This window comes from Cynocephalus volans, chromosome 6, assembly GCF_027409185.1.
Source record: "Cynocephalus volans isolate mCynVol1 chromosome 6, mCynVol1.pri, whole genome shotgun sequence".
In the NCBI taxonomy this organism is placed as follows: Eukaryota; Metazoa; Chordata; class Mammalia; order Dermoptera; family Cynocephalidae; genus Cynocephalus; species Cynocephalus volans.
In genome coordinates, this window is record NC_084465.1 from 1,737,900 (window position 1) to 1,750,802 (window position 12,903).

Genomic DNA, 12,903 nt, shown 5'->3' on the forward strand with positions numbered 1-12,903 from the left:
CGATGCAGGGATGTCTGCTTCTCACAGCAGCCCAGGAGGTCTGGAGCTGGTCAGGACACAGGAATGAAATGCCCCGGAAGTAGGCTTCCTGCCTCCTCCTGGGGTGGAGAAAATCAGAAGGCCTCCCAGATCCTCTGGTGACCTGCAGCCCTCTGAGCTCCTGCCCTCGGTGTGTATCCAGCAGCATTGCAGGTCCTTTCCCGGCCATGGGTGTCTTATGTCTGTGTCCCCCAGCTTCACAGGCCCTGTCTCAGGCTCCCTCCTCCTGGTGAAGAAGGGGCTGGGGATGGGACAGCAGGAGAGGCCCCAGCTGCTGCGGCGGTGTGGGGACGCCCAGGGCCCACCTATGCCAGGGCAGGACAGCACCTGGCCAGAACCTCAGGAAGGAAGTTGTGGCCATCACAAGAGAGCCACTGCCCCATGGGCCAGCCAGGCTCAGAAACCAGGAGTGCCCCATCCCCGCCCACTTGCTCTGGAGCCCCAGCCACCCTGTGGTCCTGCCCCACCCCATGTAGTCCTCCCTTTGCCCCAGGTCCCACCCCGCTTCTGGCGCTCCATGCCTGGGAAGGCCCTGCCCTGCTCACGTTTCTCTGGCTCACGGTAAACAGCCTCACAACTCCTCCTATGCACCAGTGCCCTCCCACAGCATGAGCTGCGGGCACCCACGGTGCTCCACGCAGACCGCAGGGTGTCAGGGAGATCATGACCAAGCAGGCGGTGGTCTAAGGCACGTTCAGGATGCTGGGGGGCAGGTAGGGAACCTCCTGGAGGGGTCGTTCACTGGGGTCCACTGTGAGTCTCCAGCCTCAGGTCCCCACCCCACCTACAGCTCTCCTGGCCTCATCCACCGACTGCTCTGTTCCTGGGGTGGCGGGGAGACACCATGGGTCCCAGCCTAGTTTGTGGTGTCCCCCATCCCCACTGACCCCCATTTTCAGACTTTGCCACGCCCACCCAACAGTAAGTGCTGCCGAGTCCCCACCCACACGAGCTGACTCCTGCTCCCAGCCTGACAGCTGGGGGCAGGGGCAGGCCACAGACCACCGTCAGCTTCCTGGGGCCGCCCCAACAAACTACCACCAAGCAGGCGGTAGAAGAGCAGGAACGTTTTCTCTCCGTCTAGCCACCAGCACATCGCTCCTCCACGTGTCCACAGCCTGATGCCAGGCTGCGCTTGGCACTGGGAATTAAGACACAGACCAGAGCAGACCCTGCCTTCGTGGGCTGTGGGCCTAGTCCCCTCTCCCTTGAGGAAACAGTCCCAGCACCCTGTGAGCACCTGGTGTGTGCCAGGCACTCGACTCCCCACAGCTGTGAGGCAGAGGGGCTGCCTTCCCCATCGCAGCCACCGCAGCCAGCAGAGTCTGGGGCCACATTCCAGCAGGAAGCAGAGACAGGAGTGGCAGAGAAGGGGCGAAGCATCCCCAGGACCCCCGGTGTGGGTGAGTGGGCTCCACGAGGGGCTGCCTGGGGGGCAGATGGTTGAGGCCACTGAAGTCCACCAACAGCTTATAGGTCAGTCCCTCGGCCCGGGAGCTATAGGAACTGTGGTGACCCCACCACACACATGCCCCTCTGTGCTGCACATGCAGGGCCTGGGCCTGCGGGCCACGTGTGTGCTGTCCCACTGGCCTGTTCTCAGCCGGAACCGTGGTGACCAGCAAGACGGAAACCAGGGGGACGCAGCCCGGCCTGGGCTGGGAGCCCCAGCGGGAGGGGGTTAGTGATACCACGGGAGGCACACGCTACACCCCAGTGTGTTTCTAGGAGTTTATTTCAAGCTGGCTGATGTCACTGGAGAAGCTCGCAAGGGAGACACGTGCAGAAACGACCTGGCCGAGCCACAGGCTTCCCGCCGGCCCCGTCTGCCCGGCAGCCCTCGCTGTCTGTCCGCGTGCTCTTTGGGGGCTGCCGTTCAGTAGCTTCCGCCTGACCACAGGCCCCCGGACCCAGGGTCCAAGGGAGGTGCTCCACGGGGTGGGAACGGCAGTAGCTGGGCTCACCACATCTGTGAGCCTCTCCAGGCGGTGCGGGGGTCCCTGCCCACCAGGAGCCCCCACTTCCCCTTCTGGTCTGGCCCTCCAGTCACTCACTCAGCCCCCACCGTCCCCAGGACCCCTAGTGACCCTCGCTCCCCTGGAGCCCCAACTCCTTCAGGGATCTAGAGCGTTGTGGCCGGGTGGTGAACCTAGAATCCCAGTGGCAGGGGCCGTATGGGGGTCATGGAACTACTGCCTGCCCTGGCGGGGTGCCTCCTGGGACAGGAGCAGATCCTCCCGAGAGGACAATTTCAGCCCAAAATGAGGGAGAAGCTCACATCTCCCGGAGGACGGTGGCCAGACACGACCCTGGCTCTCCTGGAGCCTGGCCGGTCCCCTCTGCAGACTGTGCCCTGCCGTCCTGCACAAGAACGGGCTGGGAGCTGGCTCCTCCCTCCTCCAACCCTGACCCTGCCGTCCTCTCCGACACCCAGGTCCACCCTTGTCCCCCACCCCCAGCACCCTGTCCAGTGGTCATACACACTGGGCCCTGCTTGGTTGTCAAGCACACATGTCCATGAAAAACATCTGGTTCTTCACTCTCTGAGGCGACGTACCCCAGAGAACTGCAGTCACCTGTGGGGCAAAAACCTGCTCCAGGTGGACTCCAGCAGTCTTCAGACCACCCTCCATATCTCCCTATTTCCCACCTACACACATGCACAATGGCCACACAAACACGAGCATGCACACACACGTGCACACAGGCATGCACCCACATGCTCATGGACATGCACACACGTGTGCATGTAACCATACGTGTGCACACATACACATCCGCACATAAGCATGAAAGCACACATGCACACATGCATGCACATGCACATGCGCATACGCCTGCACACATACACATGAGCATGCACACACACGCACATGTGTGCATGTTGACACAGACACACACTCATTGAAATGCACCTGTATGTGCATATACGTGCCCCTGGGAGGGAAAGAACCATGGGGGGGGGATAATAGGAGAAAGCGCCGCAGCTGCCAGCTGGGAGGAGTGAAGGCCCTGTCAGCAAGATGCCACGAGATGATGCAGGCAGCTCCAGTGTGGACCCGAGGCCCGGGTCACTTCAGCACGCTCTATGAAGCCGCTTTGCTCTGACAAAGGTCATCCTCAGCAGAGGCCACAGCCAAGCCCAGCCTGTGAAGCCCTTGCATCCTCTGAACCTCAATCCCTGACGGGCTGCACCAGGTGGTCTCTGAGATCCGGTCCAGCTTCTTGCTCTGGGACTCCCCACCCGCCACCACCCACCTCTGTGCCTCTCTGCACCTGCAGCCCTGTCCTCACAGGAGGGACTTGAGGCCGGCACTGCACTTCCGTGGGCAAACAGCAGGTGCCAATGCCTCCTGCCTTCCCCTCTGCATGCAGCAGACCCGTCCTGGACGCTCCTGAGCAAGGGCACAAGGTGGCCACAGGCGGAGGGGTTTCTGAGCGTGCTGCATTCAGCAGTGTTCCCTGGAGCTGCCCAGCAGCTCACCAACATCTTTCTCATCTCTGGTCTTTTATCTGCTTTGCACGTCTCCAAGGTTTTCATCAAAAGAGAGAAGCCGAGAGTGAGATATTCCACAGATGTCCGAATACCTCGAAGGGAGAGAGGGAGGCAGGAGGGTATAAAGTCGCTCTGTTCTCTTTTGGCGTTATCTACGGCTGTGCTAAGTTATTCATTTCTTGGGAAGAATCCTGACTCTTGGGGACTTTCTCCTGGAGGCTCTTTTGGGGGGTTAGGGTTGTATTTAATTGACACTTTCAAATCCTGGACAGATCTGCACATGCTCCTAAATGCACGCGGCAGTAGTGTGTGTACACGTGAGCGTGTGCGCACGCGCCCGCCCGTGCACTGAAATATGCAGAAGCCCGCACTGCATCTGGAAACACCTAAAACTCCCGGTGCTTTGCAATCCATCTGTGTTCCCTCAACGTGCTCCCACGCTGGGGTCTCCCCGAGCCCTGGCCCTGCCCTTCAGGTGCCATCGGATGGTCACAGTGCCACAGTCCGACAGGCGGGAAGCCCAGCGGGACCCCGAAGACACTCGTCTCGTTCTCCAGCTGCAGACGGAGGCGCCTGCTCCGCTCTCCCTCACGGGGACCAGACTTAAACGAGGGAAAGGATGCGACATTCATCTTTATTCTCAGAAGGCTGGGAATGAACGAGAGGACAGAGAAGGAAAGGGCCAGGACAAGGGCGTTCAGGGCCCTGCGGCGCTGAGGCCCCCACGTGGCAGGCTCAGCCCACACCCCGTCCCCACGCCTGGTGCGATGGCTTCTGGGGGTGGCTCTGTGGCTGGAGCCCCGAGCACCGCTGGGCGTGAGGCGTCCTCCTTCCCGTCCAAATCTGTCTTTGTGCAGCACGCACTCCCCTCTCCACTGTTTCCTGCCACGATTGTGGCTACAGTGTAGTGACAACAGTGTATCCAGCCGTCGGTAGCAGCTTCTCCCCCAGGGACTTCTCTCATCAGCTACCAGGGCCATCGAGCGCCTGTTGTTCATCCTGGCCGCGGGGTGACCGGAGCTCTCTCCCGTCTACTCCTGAATTTCGCCCCAGATGAGTCACCGCTCAGAGAGCCCCCGCCTGTAGCCTGGGACTGGCCTCCATGACAGTCTTCCAGTCTGCGAAGGGGGCCCAGGCTCCCAGGGGGCTGGCAGGTGGGGACGTTGTTGCTGTCGCTGCACACACCCCAGCTCTTCCACCCACACGGGCTGCTCCTTCAGTGTCCCCGGGCCCCCATCCTGGCTGACAGCCGAGCCCCACACAGCCCTGGGACCTACCATGTGACGTCCAGCACGTGGCTGACCCACCACAGGACCCGGCTGCCACCCCCAGACCCCGGCCAGCTGTGCAGCCACGTCCCTGGGCCACCTCGTCCCCAGCCCAGCACAGAGCCACAGGTCCACCAGTGTGCAAGGACCCTCTGTAGCTTAGTTGTCCCAGCAGAGCAGAAGCGACCGTTCCTGCCCTCGCCCCCCAACCCCTTGCTCCCCCTGCTCCCCCTGCTTCCCCTCCCGGTGTCGCGGGGGTCTCTGAGGAAGCTGCCGGCAGATAGCACTGTCCCTCCAGGCTCCGTCCAAGTCTGGAAGTAAACCAAGAGCAAGGACACAGCGAGACAGCTCCCGGGCTGACCCGGCTCGCGGTGGGGCAGGGACATGAGCCCAGGCCGGGGACCTGCCGGCCACTCGCAGCGGGCCCGGAGACACTCGGACCCTCTTCCCACCACGAAGAAAGCCCCCCACTCTCTCGTTCTCTTTTCCTTTGAAGAGATCAGAAAATCAGAGCACTTGACCGGCTGGTTCCTGCAGAGCTGGGCCCAGCCCAGGCTCGGGGACCAGGCGCCTGCGGGCTCAGGGCCTCCTGACAGCTGAAGACGTGCGCAGGGGCTGGGGGCTCTGGACGGGGGCAGGTAGGCGACCACCGTCGCATCAGTCACAGTCATGGTCGCCCGCAGCCCACCCAGAGCCCACCCCTCGCTGCTGCCACCGCCTGCCGGAGTGGGCATGGGGGCTGCTCACGTGCGACCGTGGGCTCCACAGGGCCAGGCTCAGAGCAGCGACTGTTCCCTTCTGCAGCTCTCAAAAAACACAGGAAAAAAGCAGCCAGCCAGAAACAGTGCGGGGGCCACAACGCAGCCGACCACGCAGCTGTGCACGGTGAGGCCAGTGCTGTCCTGAGGGTCTGAGCAGCCAAGACCCTCCCATCCCCCTGACACGTGGTGACGTCGCAGCCATTCCCCGAGCCCGGGAGAGGGGCCGGGCCTTGTGCTGGGCTCTTCTCAGCACAGACGGCTCGGGGTGGGTGTGCAGCACGGGTTATTGAATAGTATTAGTGTAAGTAAACTTGTTTTTATAAGTTTAGATATTTTAAAACATTATCACAGAGAAACAATAAAAATTTTGAGAATACTGAGAAACAAGGCTGTTTTGATAAACCCCAAAATTCTGAAATCGAGATTTAAGGATGACACCCACAGTCTCCTATCGAATGGGCCCCAATCAAAGGCATGTGGGCCCTGCCCCACTCCCCACTTCCTGGGGACAGCAGAACCCGGTCTGGACACCTCCAGGCTGAAGGCTGCAATGCCCCAAATGCTCTGCCAGGGAGGGGACCCCCATTTGTTCAGGGGCTGAACAGGACACCTCCCTGTGCCCAGGCTGGTGGCTGGACAGACCCCGGGGAGCAGACAGGGCTCAGAGTGTGTGGAGCACGTGTGTGTGCACGCTCACATGCTTCTGTGTTTGTGCATGTGTGTGCTCATGTGCACCCATGCACACGTGTGTGCCAGTGTGAGGAGAGGCAGGGTGGAAGGCCCCAGAAACAAGGCCCAGGGTTCAGAGGCTGGGGAGGGGGAGACGGCACCAGATCTATCTCTGACTGTCCTGGGACCCCAGCCCTGGGCCAGCACTAACAGGGGCTCCCGGTGTTGGGCTCAGCCATGCCGGACACTGCACATGGAGCTCAACATGCCCTCATTCCAAGGGAGGACTCGGGCCCAGAGACAGCACCCAGGGCTCCTGGCAGAAGGGCCGCGGGGCCCAGGCAAGGTGAAGGCAGTGGGCACGTGGGAGGGGAGACACCGAAGGGCCTGGAGCACACGTGAACTTGCAAATCGCGTCCCATCTGCTCCCCTCGGGTGGGTTCGCTCCCTCCCCTCCCCACTGCTGTGGACAGCAGAGCTGCTCAGGAGTGCGGCCGGACCCCAGGACGCCACACCCGTCCTGCAGCCCAAGGCCAGGTGTGGCCCTGAGGGGCGCCTGTCTCCTCCTGAGCAGCATCAACACCTGCCACTCTTAGGACGTTGCATAGATTCTTTTAAACTGGCACAAGTCACCAATGGAGGCACGAAAAAGAAACCTGCTCTGCACATAAAACTAATGAAACAACCGTGTAAGTTTTGTTCCTACTAAATTGCATAAAAATTCTTCGATTTGATATTTTCCTTGAATGGAAATAAAAGTTTGTTAAACATCCTGAAGGCTGGGACAACTGTGCTGACAGATACTTGCCAGCCGTGCGGGCTCTGTCCTTCCGAAGCGGTGAACGTGGCATCGCCAGACCGTCCAGCTCTGCTCCGGCCCTGCGCACTGCTCGGCACCCCCTTGCTTCTGTGGAGAGACGTTTCCTCCCATTTGTGTGTGTGTCTCATGGACTGAATGTCTGTGTCCCCCAGAATCCATATCTGGAAGCCCTGACCCCTGTGTAGTTACTTGAAGGAAGTAACTGCAGTGAGATGAGGTCGTGAGGGCAGCCCACGAGGGGATCAGTGTCCTCATGAGAAGAGACAGCAGAGCTCTCGCCCTCTGTGTGACAGGCGCCGTCTGTGAGGATGGGACTTCACCAGGGACTGGACCTGCCGGCACACTGACCTTGGACTTCCAGCCTAGCTCCAGAACCATGATAAAATGAATGTCTGTGGCTCGAGGCCCCGGCCCTGGCATCCTGCTCTGGTAGCCTGAGCTGGCTAAGACAGGGTGCTTGCTTTGGGGAGCTTTGTGGGGTCAACCTCAGGAATCAGGTGCTCGTGAGGCTGCCTGTCTGCCTCCAGCTCTCCCAGAGACCCTCCTGGCTGTGCCCTCCACCTGCTCGCCTGCGAGCGACCTCCCCCATAAGTACGCCAACAGCAAGAGCCCCAGGGCTGGAAGAATAAGATTTTTATGGACCAAAACCTTTTGAGACAAAAGGTCAGGAAGGAGGTGCCCCCAGAGCACAGCACGGTCGGGGGTGGAGGTCCTGCGAGCCTGTGTGCTGGGCCCACGGGAAGCCAAAAATCAAAAATTGAGCTGTTGGTTTCCAGGCTCCAGGCTCCCAGCTCCCACGAAAGACAGAGAGCGGTTATCACCGCATCTGAGTGGCTCTGAAACAAAATGAAGGAAAATCAAGTTTGCTCAATGATAGTAGGACCTGCATTAGCTTAGCAAGTTTGGGCAAAAGCCAAAAGTGACTGCACCCTTCAGCGCAATCCAGTGAACTGATTTCAGCTGAGAACCCAAAGGGGTGGGAAGCGTTTGGAGCAGGAGACAGAAATAGCTTTAAAGGTCAAACCATCAAGCGTAGTTCTGACAAAAATATGAAATCAAAATCATTTTCTCTGATCTGGAAGCAAAGACCGAATTCACCAAGCCCGTGACTGGGTTTGGGCAACAGTCATCTTTTCCTTGTGTGCCACACTTGAGGCCCCCCAACAGGGACACCCGGCCCACCTCAGAGAGACACAGACCCGTTTACTCACCGACAAAAGGAAGAAGTGCTGGAGAGCACGGGAGGGAAATGCTCAGACACAGAGGAGCCCCCGGCCGCCTGCCCGAGCCCGGGGGTCCCTCAGCAAAACTCATATGCACCTTAGAATTTAACCAAAATCTGCTATACAATGGCCTCTTCAGAAGGCCCAATAGCAGAACACCTGCCCAGACAGCATTTCCAGCATCCCCAAACACGTGTGACCAGCGACAATGTCATCTGTAGGTCAACAACCCATCCAAGCAGCCTAACAACTGTGAAACCGACAAGGCGCTGGTTGCGACTGACTGTGGACATGTGATATTCACTCTCAAACACGGGTACGCGTCCTAGACAGAACGTGGAATAAAAAGTTGTTGAATCACTGCACAATGGGCTATGAAAACTGGTAATTCTATATAAAAGCAATTATTACGATCTTTCACATTGCAAGGAAAACAGGCGTGCACATAACAGCTTATGTGAACATGAGGAGATCCACTGGAAAACTTAAAGAGGAATATTGTATCCTTTGGAGTTAACAAACATTTATAAAAATGTGAATTTAACAATGCAAGGCAGAATACCAGAGACCAGATTACATCACAACTACAATCTCTGTAGAATCCCTTGGTGAATAGCATAAAATCAAACAAAATATCTTTTAAGAATTGTAAATGATTTGCCCATTTTGAGAGCATTCATCTTTGAACAATTCCAATTTGGGAATACTTTCCAACTTTTGAGGACAAATTAGAAGTTGAATGTTAATTTTGCTGTTTCATGATGTCACAAATAGGAAAAACTCCAGATTAATATCCATTTATATCCAAGAAAACATCACCTTTGGTTCAAAAGCATGTGAGGAAAAGAAAGGAAAGAGAAACACAAGGGACCCAAAAGTACCTGGCTTTTCCCCAACCTCCATCAGAAGAAAACATTTCTCATATCACAGACATGAGTTATGGGGACAAGCTGTCCCTCCCTCTGTCTTTGTCTCCCTCTGTCTCTCTCTGTCTCCCTCTGTCTCCCTGTCTCCCTCAGTCTCCCTCAGTCTCCCTCTGTCTCTGTCTCCCTCTGTCTGTCTCTGTCTCTGTCTCCCTCTGTCTCTCTCTGTCTCGCTCTGTCTCCCTTTGTCTCCCTCTGTCTCTCTCTGTCTTCCTCTGTCTCCCTGTCTCTCTGTGTCTCCCTCTGTCTCCCTCTGTCTCCATCTGTCTCCCTCTGTCTCTGTCTCCCTCAGTCTCCCTCAGTCTCCCTCAGTCTCCCTATCTCCCTCTGTCTCTCTCTGTCTCTGTCTCCCTCTGTCTCTGTCTCCCTCAGTCTCCCTCTGTCTCTCTCTGTCTCCCTCTGTCTCTGTCTCTGTCTCCCTCTGTCTCTCTCTGTCTTCCTCTATGTCTCTCTGTCTCTCTCTCTGTCTCCCTCTGTCCCTCTCTGTCTCTTTCTGTCTCTCTGTCTCTGCCTGTCTCTCTTTCACCCTCTCCCTCCCCACACCAGCTTGTGCTTCTCTGGAGCATGCAGCCAGGGAACATTCCAGAAGGAAGCAAAAGCTGCTAATGCTTGTGGGGCCTGGCTCTGAAGTCTCAGAATGTCCCTCTGCCACACTCCACTGTGGAAGGCGTCAGCTGGGATTCTGACGGGGACTGTGCTGAATCTGCAGATCTGCTTGGGGAGCATGCCATTGTAACCCCACCAAGTCTTTCGATCCATGAACATGGGATGTCTTTCTCTTTTTCAGATCTTTAATTTCTTTCAGCAATGTTTTGTAGTGTTCAGAGTATAAATGTTACATTTCTTTTGTTAAGTGTATTACTAAGTGTTTTGTTCTTTTGGATGCTGTGCATCTTGGGAGGAGAGGGTCAGGTGGGGTCACTTCTGCAGGAGTGGGGCTCACGATAGCATCCCACGTGGAGAGCACATGAGCATGGGCCAGCCCATCTCCTGCCCCTGCATAAATCATCTCTCTCAATCTTCCCTCTGAGCTAGGACAGCAGACAAATCCTTTGGTTTTCTCCACCTTCCATGAGTGGAAAGTTCAGGGACTTGTCTGAAATCAAGAGGCCACTAATAATGTAGGGGGGAAACGAGAAGGAGTCCAATCACAATATGGGTCTCTTCGTCCTGCTGGAATTCCTTTGAACTGGGTTGGAAAGTGGGAAGAGGTGAATGCACCTCGTACACGGGTAACTGACCACTGTGACTCCAACCCAGTTCACAGGGGACTAGGGCCGCCCACCCTCAAGGTCCCTGGAGTCCACAAATTCTCAGGCTCATTTTGGATTGTGGGGAGTGGAGACTTTTGCTTTGCCTGGTACTAACCCGATTAGGGGAAGTCAGAGCCTGGAGGGCTGCCTCCAGACAGCTGGGCAGCAGGCTCTGCCCCCAGCCTTGTGAACACCACAGAGTGGCCGCTTCCCAGTACCAACCACTCCTTACCTGGTAGTCTCCTCCCTTAGCATTAAACCAGCTCCAGCCCCCATCCCGAACTCTCCCTGGGAGGCCTTTTTTCTCAACTGCCAGTGATGATCTTAATGAAATTGGGTAAGTCACCTACCCCAAATGATGGCTTTGGCAATGCCCCTGGTTCTCTCCACACATGTGGGAGACACGGAACCCCTTCTGGAGCTGCTGGTGGTGTTTCCTGTTTTCCCTGGGCTGCTCCTTGGGAGGGACTGTCCTGGGCTGGTCTCACCAAGTCTTTTGGGGTTTTCTTCACAGCCCTCGGTTTGTACAGCCCTTGGTCCTGAAGAAAAATGTGGCGCACAGGCCTGTTGGGAGTCCCAGGAAATGGGCCCAAGAAGTTGGTGATCAGAAGCTCCTGGGACTGACCACTCAGGCCCACACTGACTGTGCAGGCATCTCAGCACACACAAGGCCACCTGTGCTACGACAGACACTCTAGAAACAGCAGCAAAGGCTCTGTGCTGGGCTGCACAGCAGTTCTCTCTGGGCGGCACCCTTCCATAGTATTCGCTGGTTCCCTCTCTCTCTCTCTCTCTCTCTCTCTCATACACACACACACACACACACACACACACAAATGACATTTCTTGTTTTCTCCTCAGAATTCACAACCAGCCCACATGCCATTGGGACCCCCTGAGGCTTCCCTAGTGGCCCCTGTTCTCTGCAAGTACAGTGTCTGCCCCCCAGCAGTGTCCCCCAAGGTGCTTGCAGGTTCTGATGATGAAGGGCCCCCTCCCAGTCTCCCCCAGCCCACCACGCCACACACAGCGCCTGCCTCATCCCCAGGAAGCAAGCAGTGGACGTCTTTAATGACTTTCCGCACCAGTAAGTGGTCAGCTGTAGAAATTTACTCATATAAGCAACTTCCTTTTTCATCTAAAAGAGGGAGGGTGTCCTTTTGGTTTGGGGAACAAAGAGTCCTTTCAGGAGTACTCGATTTAGAATCGTTTGCTAAAATTAAGCTCTTGTTCACTAGACATTTTTAGACTGAGTAATTTTTAACTCGTACCATATGATAAGTAATCTGTTTGATTAGTTAAAAAAGTTACATGCTGTATTTCTGCATGGATTAAATTACACCTTCTCTGGTGTGTCACTGACTCTCGCAGAGAAAGGCAGGGTGCACAGCTTCCTATAGGTGCTGGGCAACAAAGAGAACCACCCAACACCCTACAGTCAGGTGGGCCTGAGGATTCTGTCTCTGCCCTGGACAAAGGGCATCCCGTTCACACAACCTGATTAGAGATGGAGGGTGTGGAGGGGGCGTCCCTGCACACTGTTGGTGGGAACACAGACCGACGCAGCCATTATGGAGAGCAGTATGGAGGTTCCTCGAAAAACTAAACACAAAACAACCACGTGATCCAGCAATCCCACTTCTGGGTATATATCCAGAGGAAATGAAATCAGGATTTCAAAGAGATGTCTGCGTCCATGTTCACTACAGCATTATCCACGATAGCCAAGATATGGAATCAAACTACGTGTCCATGGAGAGATGAATAAATAAAGAAAATGTGATAGACAGATACATGTACACACACGAGTACACTTCAAAATGTTTGTGGAAAAATCGAATTGAAAGATAATATGTACTATCATGTGTGTATACATGTGTGTGTGTGAAGGACTATTATTCAGTCTTTAAAAAGAAGGAAATCCTGCCATTTGTGACAATGTGGATGACCCTGGAAGACATTATGTTAAGTGAAATAAGCCAGACACAGAGGACAAATACTACAATATCTCACTTATATGTGGAATATAAAATTGTCAAACTCCTTGAAGCAAAGAGTAGAATGTTGCTTGCCAGGGGCTGGGGTGGGGGCAGGAAAAATGGGGAGATGTTGGCCAAAGGGCACAAAGTCTCAGTTATGCAGGATAAATAAGCTCTGGAGGCTTAATGTGCAGCACGGTAACTGTAGTTATTAATACTGTATTGTATACTTGAAATTTGCCAACAGAATAGATCTTAATGGGTAGCACAGAATGAGTTTCTCATTTTATAGGTTTTATCCTGAGGGCATGTTATAGTCGTTACTATACGGCAGCTAAACCTCTAAGAAAATTTGTTCTTGCCTCAAGAACCAGATGCCAGAGTTCAGGGAAGCCACAGCCTCTGGGACGCAAGGGAGGAATGTTAAAGAGGGTGAGAGTGAGAGAGGAAGCCTACAAACTCTGCTCAAATC